Consider the following 17,319-nt stretch of genomic DNA (forward strand, 5'->3'; position numbering starts at 1 on the left):
CCGGGTCAAGCCTGACCCCGAGGCGGAGAGAGGAGAATGGACGGCAACATTGCCCCCCACTCTCCTGGGCTGCAGCGCGTGCACATCCAGCAGCAGCTCCATCCTGGGAGCGGAGAGAGACTGTGGTGTGTGCGAGCTCCCTCAGCACCCCATCCTCCTTAGGGGCATGCTCTACACACACCCTGGATGGAATGAGTTTATGCTGCAGTGCTGTTCCATTATGTAACCCAAATCAGTGTTTCACACCAGATTTCAAGTATGCCTCCCATCCAGGCACTGGCAAGACCCAGGATGCCTAGGCTTCCATATGCTATCCAACACATGGCAACAATTCCAGAAAGCCCTTAAACAAGTCTTTACATGGATTGAAGCTCTGGTCACTGCAATCAAGTGATTTCTTATGAACAGAAGAACTTCAATTTCTGCACATGCTTACCCAGACTACAAGGGCTGCCCCATTCATTTAAACAGAGGAAGTCAATCTACATGCATTTTCCTTTACATGCACAAAACTTCTGCTTCCGTCGAAATGAATGGTGCTGTCTATACAAAGCAGAATTTGGCATCCACACAAGAACATATACAAAATTCTTGATGAGCGCAATTCTCTTTGGTGGAATTTTTTTAAAGTATTTTTTTATTAAAGATTTTCTTGATTTACAAAGGTGTGTGCAATGTCTCTCTCATATTTTTTCATGTAACACTTTTACAAATCAGTTTTGGTTGTTGAGACATTAGGACAAAAGGGGGAAAGAGATGGGTGGGATGGGGAGATGGGCGGGGTGGGGTGACTATGTTTCACAGAGAAAGCATTTGGGGATCTACAATATAGATTCTATAGCAGGGGTGGCCAACTCCCAAGAGACTGCGATCTACTAACAGAGTTAAAAACTGGCAGTGATCTACCCCCTTTTGGGGGGGTTCAGGTCAAAGTAGTTGTTGAGCTTTTTTTAGGAAGGAGGAAGGCCTATTTTGCGGGGGTTCGGGTCAAAGTTGTTGAGTTTTTTCAGGGAGGAGGTAAAATGTTGAGCTTTTTTAGGGGAGCCACAATTGTTCAGCTTCTTTGGGAAGAGCCAATGATCTACAAGTGATCTACCGGTAGATCACGATCTACCTGTTGGACATGCCTGTTCTATAGTATTAAGGACCTACTGAGATCTAGCAGGTGTCTCCATGGTGATCTTTTTAGAGCTTGCTGAAACATTCTTATTTAGACAAGCCTAACCAGATGCTTAGGGACACGGGTGGCGCTGTGGGTTAAACCACAGATCTTAGGGCTTGCTGATCGGAAGGTTGGCGGTTCGAATCCCCACAACAGGGTGTTCTCCCGTTGCTCAGTCCCTGCTCCTGCCAACCTAGCAGTTCGAAAGCACGCAGTGCAAGTAGATAAATAGGTACCGCTCCAGCGGGAAGGTAAACGGCGTTTCTGTGCACTGCTCTGGTTCGCCAGAAGCGGCTTAGTCATGCTGGCCACATGACCCGGAAGCTGTACGCCGGATCCCTCGGCCAGTAAAGCGAGATGAGCGCCGCAACCCCAGAGTTGTCCACGACTGGACATAACAGTCAGGGGTCCCTTTACCTTTACCTTTAACCAGATGCTTAGAAAGTTGAGGTAGTTTTAATCTGTTTTAGCATTTTAACTTTTGTATGTTTCAAACAACTGTTGTGATTCCCCCCCCCCTTGATTTTCTTGTTTTATATTTTTGCAAACCACTTTCGAAGTTTTTAAAGAATCAAGCGGTGTATATATTTTACAAAATAAATAAATAAATGATCATTACATGAAGAGAAAAATAGCAAAAAGAAAACCCTTAATCCAGCTAACTTCTCTCAAAGCTGTAAATGGGAACAACTTCATACACAACACTGAGGGTTTATCCACGCTTGCCTTGCCTTGCACAGTCCGTGCTTTAAAGCTCCGTGTCTGAGCAGTCTTATTTTTTATTTTTGCACCAGAGCTTTCCCCATGAAAGCCCACCCTTTAAAGGTGAATTGTTGCATATGGCAAACCTCAGAAAACCCAAATTGTGCTTAATCTTTAAAGAGCAAGTTTTTGCGGGGAAAGCTTCAGCGCAAAAAAGGGGGGGTACTTGGACACCAGCTTTAAAGTGTGGTCCTGTGCCTGGAACGAGCAGGGCAAAAGGCAAGTATGGATAAGCCCTGATAATCCCCTGTATTTGGGGGGTATAGCCACCAATTTTATTTCAACCACATCTATTTAACAATCTTGAAATCTTGATAGAAATAAAATGATGGAATGGGAGAAAAATGCTTTACTGTAGTGCAAAAGTAGAGGGAGATTTTCCATTCTGACAAGTGTGTGTGTGTGTGTGGGGGGGAGAGAGAGAGAGAGAGAGAGAGAGAGAGAGAGAGAGAGAGAGAGAGAGAGATTGCCTGTATGTTTTAATAAGGAAGGAAATAAATAAGGGAGAAACTGTGGCACTTTTATGGTTGGCTAAATTCACAGCTTTACTAAAATGGGATATCAAAGCTAAGAACAGCAGGAGCAGCGGGTAGAATCAAATGAAGAGCAGAAATTCCAAAAACCTCATTGGCTGGATAAACACAAAGAAATATAAATGTTATAAAACCTGACAGCTGTGCCATGCAGCAGTGACAGACTGGTCCAGTGAACATTATATGGGGGGGGGGGGGGAGAGAAATATTATTATTTTTTTAATCAGAATCCTCTTATAATAAAAGTGAGCCCCTACACTTTTTGCTTACACCCATCCATCACCAATCAAGATGCCCTCCTGTCTGACCTTTTCAAAACATCATGTTGCAAAACAAAGGCAGAGGAGGGAACATTTGCGCTCCAGCTCTGGAAAGAGACTGCAATTTACCCATAACTATGTTTATTCCATGAATAGTAGATTTGTCTTACAACACAGAACAGTGCAGTACAATTACATCGCATTATTTACCAGACCAATCAATCATGTTTATAATGTCACGTCTTCAACTGGGACATGGAAGTGCCTTGTTTCCCTATGAGACATACTAGGATTGCTAGATTTCTCTATTAAGATCATAGTCTCCTTAAACACTGTGTTATAGAGAAGCCAAGAATTGATGTCCGTGCTCTTTGGCATGAGACTGGCTAGTTGAAGTTTCCTCTCAAGGCTGATCATATGAGTTCAAGTAGGAAGCCATCAATCCCTATAGACCAGGCTTCCTCAACCTCGGCCTTCCAGATGTTTTGAGACTACAATTCCCATCATCCCTGACCACTGGTCCTGCTAGCTAGGGATCATGGGAGTTGTAGGCCAAAAACATCTGGAGGGCCAAGGCCGAGAAAGCCTACTATAGACCCTTAATGTTGCAGTCTTCCTTGAGCGGAGGGGCAGGAGCACTAACCCTTGTTACAGCTTGAAGATGCTCAGCGCTCTGGTGTGTGCATGCCCTTGGCAAGACTGCGCAAAAGTAAATGTCAGGTGGCAGCAGAAACAAAAGCATCCTATGGATCTGATCCATTTTTAGTATCCTGATGTAACACATGTGGAAGGCATGAGACATCGCACCTGACAGTCGTAAGTTGTCCATGATTCACTTCCACAAAGGAAGATGACACTCATGAACTACTGGGGAAGGCAAATAAACAATCTGTAGCAAGATTCAATTTGGGCCCAAGATGAGAGCTTTTACTTGCAGTTGACTAAAACTGAGGCATCCTTGGGCTGCGACTGATTTCTTTCCAACCCAGATGTAGGACTTGTGGTTGTACTGCCTGCTCCAGGAGTTGGGACAGAACGTCCTGTGAGCATAAAAAATTATTGGGAGGAAAAAGATGACTGTTCTCATTCTTAATTAAAGAAAGAAAGGCAGCTGGACAGACCAACCTTTTTAAAGGTATGGCTATCATCTCAAAACTTCTTAGAATGAGTTTATGAAAGTTGTAGGATATCCCACCACCCCCTGAAGCATATGAAAATATCTGGACCAAAGGACATGTCAGAGAGGAGTAACTAATGTTGCTGTGAAGCAGTTATAACCTAAATACAAATACAGACAAAAAACTCGCTAGACGAAGGCATTCGTCTAGTGGAAGGCTGCCCCGCTAGACGAAAAAGTCTATGGGGCTGCCTCGCAAGACGAAAAATGTTCGTCTTTTTTTTTTTCGTTTTGCGGAGCGCGGCTGCCATTGCCGCTCCGCAAGACGAAAAACCCCTAGACGAAAATTTTCGCAGAACGAATTATTTTCGTCTAGCGGGGCACCACTGTAGTCCAATATGAGTTAAATGAGTTAAGTTATTTATTAAATTATGTTAGTAAAATAACACTAAATTGTTAAAAATAAAAAAATTGTGCCAAATTATTTTCAATCCTCCTCCTCCTAGCAGAATCAAAAAATTGTTGGAACTAGTTTGTGTCATGCTGGGTCCACTTTCCCACTTACATCAATGTAAGGAAAAGGCCTTGATCCGCCTTTGCCAACCTTGTGCCCTCCTGTCAGCAACAGCCAGTAGGAAAACCCGCTTACATTCAGGGAAGGATCATGGAATATTTGTGAGGGAGACATGACTCTCAGAGCTCTCCCCTAGCCCCAAGTGGCTATGGGTATGCATCATCCACAAAGTCTGCAGTATCTGCACACCAGCAGCAAAGAAATGGAGACTCTGAAGCTGCCATACCCCTTGCAGCTGCTACCTTTTCATATTTGGTGTAGTTTATGATCTATACTGAATACAACAGCTATGCCTGCATTCCCCTGCTGCCTTGGCTGATCCCTGTACTGCAGAGAACTCAGATCTAAAAGTACGGTACATTAGTTCCATAGTAACATGACTTTTTAAAGAGAGAGAGAGAAGTTTTTCTAATTAATTAGAGATTCAGGTGATATCTTGTCGATTTAGTTTAATTATCTGAAGCAGAAATGTATAATGCTGAATTTAAAAGTTTTCAATAAACCTATATCGTGATTTTAAGCTGTAGCAAATGGTTTCATTTTGTGTCGACTTACAAAGCTCTAAGGGGCTTCTTCTTACCATTATGAGGACTTGAGAATACTTCCCAATGCAACGTGCTAAAACATACTTGCTAATTCAAGTTTTGAAGAAGTTTAGAGAACTGGAGAAACCAGAAACTGGGAGGGGGTAGGGAACAACTATTTCCTGAAAATTTAAAAGCAATATTTTAAAGGAAGTTTGCCGTGTTTGAAGCAACTCTTGAAATTTAAGAACAGGCTGAAAATTTGGACCCCAATCCAAAGCAATTTTAGCAGGGCCACAGTAGAAACTAACACACAGCTAGCAGCATTTTGAACATCTTTGTCAAGCCAAATCCGCAACCAGAACTATCTGAAACCCTTTTACCTGTTACATCAGTTAATTATCCGATTTAAAAGCTTCCAAAATACCTCTAGCTGGGCACGATGCTTCTCCCTGCTCACTCTTGGATTGTGCCATGAGTGTTAATAATTCAATGTGACTATATGCACAAGGAAGTTGGCCAGCTTCGCTCTTATATTCTACTGCATTTTAATTTTATTTCAACTGGAAATCGCCACGGTCCCCTTGATGTGCTTTAGATTTACAAAGCGAGAACGTGGAGTGAGCATTGCTTCGCAGCCAAGGTTTAGCTAATCTGTGTTAAATCCAGCAGGCCCTCAGACATGAGTTTGAACACATGACCGTACCCTCTCAAGATTTCACAGCATCACCTTTTACAAACAAGCTCTGAGCCAAAAGGCATCCAAAGAGCCCATAAATGTTTCAGCTTTGGAACAAAACAAACAGATTTCCTTCCCCTCCCACTGGTTGTGCCCAGCACTCCGACTTTATTGTATACATCCTTCAGCAGCAGGCAGCTGCTGTGCTACATTAACTTTTCCCATTGACAAACCAATGGGGCTACTTTCCACAGCTCCAGCTACTGTGCTCTGGACGGATGTTATTTTAGAGGGAAGCGTGTTCCTCGGAAAGGCAGGCAGTTGTACAATGTCACTTCAGAGAAACACGCAGCTAGTAAATATGTAAATCAAATTTGCTTCCACTACAAACAGCACAGAGCTTCTCCATATAAAGCTGTCAATGGGAGATGAAATTAAACCCCCTTCCCACTCAAAAGCCTTAGTAAATTATAAAATTCCAAAAATCGATAGAATGACACACACACACATGCGCACCTCATATTGCTGCAACACTTGTGAAGAAATAAGGAAACATACACAACTGCCTTCTCTAGCAGAGCTTTGGAAACACAACACTCTTGCAATCCAGCCTGCCCCATGCAGTGCTGCCAGTGCACCAATAGTAAGAATTAATAATTCACACATATAAATGTAAAAAAGGATGTTGCCCAAGAAATCACACCATGCCAAAAATAAATGTGGCCATATGCTTGGGACAAACTCTTCTCTTGGGCAGCAATAGCGATGGTGTCCGTAGCAGAAGCAAGTATGTTTTCTATACTTCTGATTTGATGGGAATGTGGGGGATACGCATCTGAGAGCTCAAAAGGATGCCATCCAGTTATTTTGGTTAATAGATTCGGAGACTAACTTGAGAATCTGGGTACCGCTTGTAGGCTATCCTTCTTGCTCAGCCACGTGAGGCTGAGGATGGCTTAAATGTCTGTTCTTTTTCTTCTTTTTCCTTCCTCTCCTGCTGCAGAACAACTTCTACTACTTGGATGGTCAGAAGATTAACTATGGCCTTGTAGAATACCGGATGTAGCTATAGAAACCATTTTGAGGTCCTACTTGTCTGATGTGGTGTAGTGGTTAAGAGCGGTAGACTCGTTATCTGGGGAACCGGGTTCACGTCTCCGCTCCTCCACATGCAGCTGCTGGGTGACCTTGGGCTAGTTACACTTCCTTGAAGTCTCTCAGCCCCACTCACCTCACAGAGTGTTTGTTGTGGGGGAGGAAGGGAAAGGAGAATGTTAGCTGCATTCCTGGGTGAAGTGCTTAAACCTGCCAGTCTCAAATGCCTCAAATGCCCCACCCACATGGCCTGAGTCCTGGAGACATGCACTGTTGCTTCTTGGCTCCCTTCTGGAACTTGTTGCTACACTGATAGCAGCAAGAGGGCTGGAAGCATGAGAAAGTTGCACCTACTATTCTGTCTTACCTACTCCAGCATGATTTGTAGCCTCCCACAAGCCACTTTCTGTTGTATGATCTGCAGGCCCGAAGGGCCTGCAAATACTTCTGTCTGCAGCAGTGGCATAGCGAGGGAGGGGCATAGGGGGCGTGGCACCCCGGGTTCCAGGGGAGGGGGTGACAATTGGGTTGGCCCCGCCCCGCCGGCGGGCCCCGAGCAAGCCGTGGAGCGAGGCAGCCCCGTCCTGCAGCCTGCTCACAAACCTGCTTGGTGGCCTGCAAGCAAGCCGCAGAGCGAGGCCGCTCCACCCCACAGCCCACCTGGGCCCCACCCGCCAGCACCGCTATGGGGCTGCCGTGCACGATCGGCAGCTCATGGGCTGCCGCTGCTCCCGCGGTGACCTTGCAGGCCGCTGAGCAATCAGCGGCTCGTGGGGCTGCTCAGCGCAAGCAGCGGGCATAAGGCTGTGCTGCTTTTTCGCTCTCAGTGGCTCGCAAGGTCACCGCAGGATTGGCGGCCCACCCACGAAGTGAGCATGCACGAAATCCGGCGCATGCTCACTCCATCGCCGGGCCGCTCCCGTGGTGACCTTGCGAGCCACTGAGCGATCGGCGGCTCGTGGGGCTACCGCACACGAAAAGCAGCACGGCCTTATGTCTGCTGCTCGTGCTCAGCGGCTCGCAAGGTCACTGTGGGGGGGCGCCCAGCGATGGAGCGTGCATGCACCGGATTTCGCGCGTGCACACTCCGTCACAACACGTCACGATGCCCCGCCCCCAGGGGGTGCCTCCGTTCGCCGCCCCAAGTAGCGAGGAGGCTTCCTCTGCCCCTGGTCTGCAGTTATCTTTCACGGCTTTCTGCTTGTTCTGTGTTTCCACCAGAGGTTTCTCAAGGGCCTCACCAAAAATATGTGGGAGGAAAATATGAATCTTTTTGACCCATGGGGGGGGGCGGTCATGACCTGAGTCAAGGGACACAGTTATATTGTTTTCACCCCTTCATCCACTAATTAGTCCAGGCATAGGCAAACTCGGCCCTCCAGATGTTTTGGGACTACAACTCCCACCATCCCTGACCACTGGTCCTGTTAGCTAGGGATGATGGGAGTTGTCCGAAACATCTGGAGGGCCGAGTTTGCCTATGCCTGAATTAGTCCTATGCTTGCCAATTGTATTTGACTGCAATCTCTCACAAAATGATGGCACCCTAATATGTAAGGTGGCGAGATAACTCTGGGATCCCAGATCCACTTCCCAACTGCGTAACCAAGCATTTTGTCATGTTGCAGTGCTGGCTGCCATTGTGTTGGTATTGAACTGCACTGAACTGCATGGTGCCCCGTGCCAAGTCTGCCTGGAAGTACCAGGACTGCCCTCCGGGAACCTCTGGAGAATTTCTTAATACACTGCATTGTCCAACCAAAACAAGGGCACTGGATACAGAATCCACCATCTGAAATCTGTTGAGATAGCTGCTGCTCTAAACAATGACTACAAGTCGTCTTCTTTTTTTACAGGGTGTTCCAGGTTCTACAGACACTTTCTCAAAATCTGTCTAGATACACAAGTATCACTTAATAACTTGTTTATAACGCAAACTGCCTGAGTCGTTAAAATATGAAAAAGTGAGTTTACATTGGTGCTGGATGATAGGTTTCCATTCACCACCAGGGTTGGCACAACTAATTAAAAAGAGTGAGGTGGCTGCCTCAGACAACTGATTGAGGTATCATAAAATGGCAGCAAATTGTTGGTCAAATTATTTTTATGAGTATTGCATTGTATTTTTACTGCCAGGGAGGATAAGTCCCATTTGAGGCGTTTTCTACCAAAATACCTTGCCCGGTCTTGGGTACTGTACTACTTGGAGTGGGGCATAATAGGCTGCTCTGCCTCAGGCAGCAAAATGTCTTAGGCTGGTACCTTCACCCTTCCCCTGCCTGATCCTTCCCAACTGCACATGGAAACCAAATTGGTTCAGAAGATGTAAGTTATTCAGGGGCTTAGCTGTTCAGTCAGGCCTCAAGAGGATTTCTGCTCATTATGGCTTTTATGCAAATTCTGTCCTCCAAATCTCTTTTGAATCAATTATTACGAGATTAATTTAAACATGTCCACCTGGGGTGCCTGTAGATCATGAGCCTCATGTTAAAAAGCAAGAGATGATGATCACAAATTCAGGAAAGGACTGGAACAGATTCCAGCTTTCTGGAAATGCGACCTTTTTGCATAATGTCACAAGAAAAAGACGTTCCCCCAAGAAACACAACAGAGAGGGTCATAACTCAGATCAGGTGGGCTTTCAGTCAGCCTTGGAAGCCAGCGTGATCAAATAAAATATGAATAAGGGTTTTTTTTAAAGCAACTTTTCAATTACCCAGACCAGCTAACTTTCTTAATCTGAGAGGAGCTGCTTGATGTCAAAAGATATATAGCAGTGTAAGGGCCAACAAAGGTAACCTCTCAGCAATAAGGGCTTTGCAGTGGTGGAGCACATTTGCTCGAGGATAACAGTACGCACATTAATGTTCACATACCTACGTGCACATTCTATACAGAGAATACCAGAGAGCTTTAACATTAAAGTGGGGTAACTTTATTTCTTACAACTCAAAAATATTTTTGGCAGGGCCGCCAGTGTAAGATAAAATTGCTTCAGGCTGCTACAGGCCACAAGCTGACCAATGCTGCTGCAAGCTATTGAAGTAATGGGTAAGCTTTTAAATGAAACATTATGCATAATTTGGAGTAATAGAATTTTATTAATGGTAAAATGAACTAATATCATTAACCAACATTAATATTACGAATACCCCAAGGGACACCAAAGCACTTGTATTATTCATGGCATCTCAGTTTCTGTTTCTGTTGCAGTAAGACAGAGGGAGCTAAATACTATTTCCCCATTCAAGGGTCACTTCATACAACATGGTAGAGAATGATGGCATCAAGTTTCTTATATGAGATAGACTCATGACATGCAAAGCGAGATATGTCAAGCCTTTATTTGTTATAATTGTGATGATTATGGTGTACAGCTGATGAGAACCCCAAATTAACAATTTCAACTTTGGGGTTTTCATCAGCTGTACACCATAATCATCACAATTATAACAAACAAAGGCTTGACATATCTCGCTTTGTATTTCATGAGTCTATCTCATATATTAAACTCCAGTAGCTAATGAAAACAATTGCTTACATAAATGGACTTTTCCACGATATTCTAATTTTTCGAGTTTCACCTGTACATAGGCCTAAACCTTAAGTATATATACAAAGTCAATGAGAGGCGTGAGCTTGCTTTTGCTAGGTAATCTCATTTAATCTGGCCTAATTTGAGACAAACTTGCATATCCTTATCAACACAAAGAAGCCTTTCTCTTTTCCGATCTGTCCTATTTGAAAATCCCATGGCAATACGTCATGGAGAACTGTAGAAGAATAGTCAATGTTCTTGAAGAGAGGTGTGGATACTGTTTCTGGTTGTATGTACAAAAAAATATTTTAATGTTATACTATACCAGACTTCCTCAACCTCGGCCCTCCAGATGTTTTTTGGCCTACAACTCCCATGATCCCTAGCTAGGAGGACCAATGGTCAGGGATGATGGGAATTGTAGTCTCAAAACATCTGGAGGGCCGAGGTTGAGGAAGCCTGTACTGTACTGTAATGCTTAAATGTTTCTTTGTTTCTTCCCACCACACTTACCATCCTCTGCTACCATGCCAGTGTGGCATGGCACATATTTTGAGAACCCTGCTTTATATTACCCCTAAGTGGAAATTGTCACTTTTCATCCAAAAGGGTAGGAAGGGGGTCTCCCCTCCCCTCTAACCTTTTGCCAGACCTCACAGGATAAATTAGCAGACAGTGGCTTCAGCCCAAACACCACTTCCCTGATAGTAAACCCCAATGTGGCTTACTTCTGAGTGCACCCAGCATCACCAAATCACTTCCAATATATCACCACATGGAGATCTACCAATATGTTCATTAGAAGGCACTAGAAGTCTAAAATTACAGCCACATGAGCTTGATTCCTCCTAAGTAAAGGACTCAAAAATCCAAAATATCAGTGAAGGACAAGCCCATGATAGCACTCTGGTCAGAACCTGTCATTTTAGACCAATCAGCCATTTCATTTCTCAGAAGTGTCACATTCCACTGGAATATTTCTTTCAGAGTGGATAAAACACCACCATAAATAATGAAAAGCCTTATCAATAAAATGACCTATCAAAATAATTGCCTGCCATGATTAGTAGACGAAAAATAAGATTTTTTCCCCTATTAAATCTAACACAGAGACAATGTAAAGCCAGTAGTCTATTTATGTGCTCTGGAGATGCAACACATGATTAAAATGCGGCTAAAATGCCACTAACAGCTTACTCAGCAACACACCCAATTAAACACTTACGCATCGGCTCTAGCCAAGTATGAAACAGCCCTGGACAACAACGATTCATGAGGACAAGTAAAGCCAATATCACCAAATTACTCTACTGTCTTACACATCAGAGCATGGCCCTCAAATTCCCATTATTAGTGATCTTCCAATAATGCAGACTGACCTGTCCAGCTTAACATGACACAACCCATACAAAATACCATCTGAAACCAGCTCACCTTCCACAATATGAATTGTGTGTGGTGGCTGGGATTGTAGAGCGTTCTTGATTACAGCAAGGTCAACAAAGAGTAACTCAAAGTCAAATTTATAAGATCATTTTAAAAAACTCACAATGTCATACTACTATAGAGATGGAATATGTTATGTAATTGTGGTACAATAGATCACAGCAGTAACCGATAAGCAGGGAGAGAATTGGGGGGGGGGGGAGAGAAGCAAATGTGTCCTATATTGGTACTTACTGATTAAAGTGCCTGTATAGCCACTTTACACTGAGACAGTGTGTATGTTCATAAAGCCAAGACTTTCTCTGCTATTAATGGATCTGCTATTGTCACCAGGTGCAATGTTTTTGTTGTTGCATGATTAATGGAAAGTCATACACAATGACATATTACTGGCAGGATAAAGCTGTCACAGGAAAGTCGTTATTCACAGCAATTCCTGCCAGTCTATAGTATCTGAAATGGTGTAAGCGCTGTTACAGACAAGCTCCCAAGTACAAAATACATTACCCATCTTTATATAAATAACGGTGAGTAGCAGCAGCTGTCTAGGGTAATCTCTGTGGGACAGAGAAGGAGACTGTAGAGAAACTGTCTTCAAAAATTAGCAAATTGGTATATGTTAATTTCAAGCAAACGAGCCATTTTTCTTTCTCGCATTTGGCCCAAGACGCATATTATATAAATAACTGGACACAGGGGACAACAGAATACAAAGGACAGTTCTTAAAAGAGCCTTTTTTCTTAGTCATAAAACTGAATGCAGATCAATACTATTGCATGCCATCCCAATCTCTGAGCAGAGCAAGATTGCAGGGGTTCCAGGCACAGCAGAGACTGTGGTGTCTCTATTATACACGGTTTCTTTACACATAAATACAACCTGAGCCTATGATGGAAGGGTTCATAGTATTAACACCCCAAAAAGTCCTCGCTTCCCCCATAATTTGGATTCAAACAGAAATCAAACATCTCTCTCTCTCTCTCTGGCTTCTGCTACTTTTTTCTACCTTCTAGCTCACATCACCCAGCTTTCTCAACTCTTGCATTTTTCTTTCTGACTACCAGTCAGCTGAGGGAGGGGGCCCATCCATTTGCTGTTTTGCACAGATCCACTTACTTTGTTCCCTTAATGGCCCATTACCTCACCTCACCAGGATTTTGAATCCTTGCTTATATTTTAACACTTGCTGGATCCAGGGATTAGAAGAGTCTCGGCATACAGTCTATTCCCACCCACCCCCAAACAAACCCATAACAATATTAATTATGTTCCTACACAGCAAACCCATCAGCAACTGGTCAAGCTCATGCTCAAAAGATCCTTTGATCAAAAACCTTTGCATTTTGTTCTCACCAGCAGCATTTAGAAGGTACCAAGTCACAAATTTCCCTCCCATCTAACTACTTCATTTCAAATCAGATAGCTCTATGACTTAGCCTCATCCTGACAACTTCTTAAAACAGGAAATACATTGTCCTAGGTGGTTGTAAACATAATGACACAAGGTCCCCAGGTGTCTCTGATCACCACCAATACACAGACATGAGTTCCAGTATCCTGGATACGGCAGTCTATCTTCCATTTGAAAAAAGGGTGAAAGCACCTTCCTGAGGGAAATGCCTATATGTTGAAGTACTCCTTGTTAATGTTTGTTTTTTCATCTCCTACTAGTTTGGGGGTGGGGGGGAAACAACATTCCAAATTGGGGAGAGGTAGAGCACTAAGGAATATTAAAGCTTATCTATCCCATATGTTCCTTTTCCAGTGGCTTGCCTGTTGCCTACTAGACGAGGTGAGCTGCCAAAACAAAACATTTTTGTCAGAAAAACAGTTATTAATCTCCTACTCTGCATATTAGACAGGTTTGATCTGTTTCCCACAAAGCTTTGGTAATGTATGCTACTTTGCACACAGCATTCAAGCGAGGTGCCCTGTTCTTGCACAAAGTGAAATACCTACACCCAAACTTTGTTCTCATGGAATTAATCCTCTCAACCAGTTGTCGGCATAAAACACACATGCATTTCCGATAAACTTTGAAAAGCGCCAGATTCTTGAAAAGATTCCCCTTTCAGATATGGTAAGAGAGAGGAGTGGAGAGAGAGAGGAGGATTTTTACCTGGGTTGAAGATGGTCTCTGTGTGTCTCAGACTCTTGTAAATCTGCCAGTAGCAGAAAGGAGTCAGCAGAAGTTGGCAAAGACAAAAGTATTATGGCTGGATGGTCCTATGGCCTACTGGCAAACAACCTCCGTCTTTACCTAATCCAACCAGAACCCTGGAAGTGAGAAAATCCGTGTCCACTGGCCCTTTTTAATAGTCACTTAATGACCGTTAACTTTTCTCAGCCAGCCATTGATTCTAATGGCATGTGCATTCACAGACAAATAATACCTCAGACGGCCTTCATTAATTTACCATGCATAATTTCTCTGAAAGCTTTCACCAAGAGAATGCTCCCCCCCTCCCTGCTCAAACTGACTCACTAACTGGTGGAGATAAAGCACTTTCTGTGTGAGACTATTTATGTAGATGGAAGGGCTTTCCCCTTAAAGTAAGTTAAAAAGTGGGCATTGTCCAGAGCCTGCCACGTCCACAGAAACAGCAAAAGCTACAAAGCTTCAAAGTTTCCAAGCTGCTGCCAGAATATCCGGTGATGCAATGAATATATAACATAGCTTCCTATGGAGATGTGAAGGAGCATAACTTTTAAAAATAAAAATAATAAAGCTAACAAATATGAAAAAGGTGTTTTGTTTTTACTGCTTTTGCTCTGAGGTTCCTGAAGCGCTCTACAATTTTTAAATACCGGTACAGTTATAGAAATCCTAAAAGTGGAGACCCCCGCACCCATTTCCCCCCATTTATATAGAAAAGGGTGGAACCAGCCAGGAAGGAGTAAAGATCTTCTAAGTTAGAAGAACCAACTAGTTTATAAATTGCAATAATGAAGCAGTACCATGGCACATGAAAATTTCAATACCCTGCATATTAACTTAAGAGTAAGTCACACTAAAATCAACGTAGAGTTGCTCTGATAAATAGGATGATGCTGTGTGTGTGTGTGTGTGTGTGTGTGTGTGTGTAAAATTCTGGTTTATGCAACTCTTGGTTTATTTTTTTCCATATGGGAAAATTCTAGTTTAAAGACTTGTTTTTCCATAACACAGCCACATGGACTTATAAACCATGGTTTCTTGTGATTCTGGTTTTTCTGTTGCTTTTGCTTACAGCAGTCCAAACGACGTGATGAATTGATTCACACAAATCTGTCCAGAAAAATGTTTCTGTGTTACATGTGGGGGTTGTTTGGGATCCACAAGGAGGCTGTGCTTAATTACCCGAGGTCATTATTGGTTAAAAATACAGAAAAACTTTTCTGTTAATTCACTTTCCCCCCTCAGCTACTTTGGAAGGAAGATTTAATGATATTCCATATGTGAATTGTGTATACGTTTGTGGTAGTGAAGTTATAAATTGAACTACAATTTACTATAGTGTGGTGTTAATTGAAACTGGAGAAGTAGGTGCACTTCTTCTTTGCTTGTTCCCTTTCCAGAAAGGTCTTCGGAGAAGTATTGAGGGGGGTTTTTTAAGTCAGTGACATGTAATCTCATGTGACTGAAGCAGGAGCAAAGTTTGCGTTTCAAACTATTAAGATTGGTAAACAAATTTTACAGAATTGTGGTTGTTTTTCATCTTGTTTATTATTATTTTTAAAATAATAATTATGTTTTAGATTTTCTACTAGTGGATTTTTCTGCATCTTTGTGTTCTCTGCTCCATCCCACCCTGACACCTCAACTTAATGGAAAGTTTAAAAATTGAAGCTCTGTGGACTATTCATCAACTTGAACGAAACAAATGACTTCCCTCGCACATGACTAGGAGCTGTTTGCATTCCTGGCAGCAGCTACAGGCCCCTTGATATGCTAGTTTTCTACATGCACATGACTTATTCTAACAAATTCAAACAGTCCAGCAAGAGTTCAATCACGTGACAATATAACCTAAGCTACTCCTCCCCCCCCCAAAAAAAAGGCATGTTCAGGGCATCAACCTGTTGTGAACTGTCCTGGGATATTCGGATAAAGGGCAGTATACAAATGTAATAAGTAAAAGACAACATAAAATAAATCCCAGAAGTATGCTAAATAGTCGCTATCATAGATATGTGTTACTTCCTTTCCCAGTTACATTTTCCCTTCACATGTTTTAGACAGGACTGTAAATGTATGCATATTTCTTCTAAAATCAATGACAGGAGTGTCTCAAAAACTGCACACATAGTGAGGAAACTTTGCAGGGCAAAACAGCCAGTTTCACCATACATGGACATTTGATCCACTCATCAGATATACCTACAGATACAGAGGGGAAGTCTCAGCCACAGTCCTCTCATGCTCACATCCCCTTGATTCACACCCACCTATGCAGTATACTGTGTACATTGTTCTCATTCATGCATGCCTCCTTCCCCAATCTTCTCAACCTTCTTCACAAAACTCCATGCTTTTTCACTCTTATAGGCAAATAAAAAGATCACACACATGTGTATCCATCAGACTGGCCCAAAGTCACACTGGAGTATATGTACTTTTAAGGCATGCCTTCCACCTTCTGAACTGATTGGGTCAAATATAGGTGGCAAATTGGCCGTCTCCATCAGGAAGCTCACAGAATGTCAGGGAAGAGCTGGCAACTACTCCTGCGTGCCTTAGAAACGAAGCCCTTGCCTCACTGGGTTTAAAGGGCAAAAAGAGGCTGGTAGATCCTCATTTCCAGGTTTATCCACTAATTGGCCATTACCTGAATAAAAATGTCATTCCAAATGGAATAATAACAGAAAGAAAGAAAGAAAAAATCCCCAGGCTCCACTTTTAACAGCAGCTTCAAAGAATAAAGTCCTATCAGCATTTCCGAAACTTAAGCAATTCCCAATCAGACACGCCAAAGGGTGTGATTAATGCTGACTGCATTTCAGCTAAGACAAAACTCCAAATAATAAACTGTAGTTCTCTCCATAACTAACCACTTGGGGAAACTTCTTCGCAGTCTTTTACAGAACGAAAACCAATTTGGAGGAATGGTTTAAAGTAAATCAAGTTTGGGACAGCACTGACTGATTAAATGTCAAGCATCATCTGTTTATTCTTCAGTGTCCCCTTCTTAATGGCAACTTAACCAAGGGTGGTACAGAGTTCACAGGACAAACTGTTGTCAGATTATTTCCACAGATTTCTACTTGGGCTTTTATTGCTGTTGCAGTTAATTCATGGTTGAATAGCTTCCGCCCCTTGTTTAGGACTTCACCTTCTGCCTAATTTAACATAACTATTCCTGATGTATGAAATTGTGGAATAATAATTTTCCCGTAAGTCTCCAGAGAAGCATCTTCATGTGAATTAGCATGACAAGACATAATACAAGATTTTAAGAGTAGTTTATGAACGTTGCAAAAAAGAAATGCTTATATGCTCAAATCATATGCAGAATACGTGGGACACGTCTTGGAATACATTTCTTCATATAATCATGGCTAAAATTGTTTTGTGCTACCTATTTGTGTCCGAGAAGAAAACCACAATGAAATCTCAAAAATCAGTTTCTTTAAACCTGTGAAAGACAT

At 42.8% G+C, this 17,319-nt stretch overlaps 1 protein-coding gene across 10 annotated transcripts in view; it reads right to left on the reverse strand.

Annotated features, from left to right (window-relative positions):
- The window catches only part of SEMA5B (semaphorin 5B), a 333,647-nt gene that overhangs the window by 153,251 nt on the left and 163,077 nt on the right, over window positions 1-17,319 (reverse strand). The window contains exon 1 of one of the 10 annotated variants that reach the window (XM_033162638.1): window positions 13,811-13,829. The exons of the other annotated variants lie outside the window; for them this stretch is intronic. The gene's annotated coding sequence lies outside the window, so the exon portion shown is untranslated. Of the gene's footprint in view, window positions 1-13,810; window positions 13,830-17,319 lie in introns of those variants that run through there. 10 annotated transcript variants of the gene reach the window in all.

Source organism: Lacerta agilis, chromosome 1 (assembly GCF_009819535.1).
Source record: "Lacerta agilis isolate rLacAgi1 chromosome 1, rLacAgi1.pri, whole genome shotgun sequence".
Classification (NCBI taxonomy): domain Eukaryota; kingdom Metazoa; phylum Chordata; class Lepidosauria; order Squamata; family Lacertidae; genus Lacerta; species Lacerta agilis.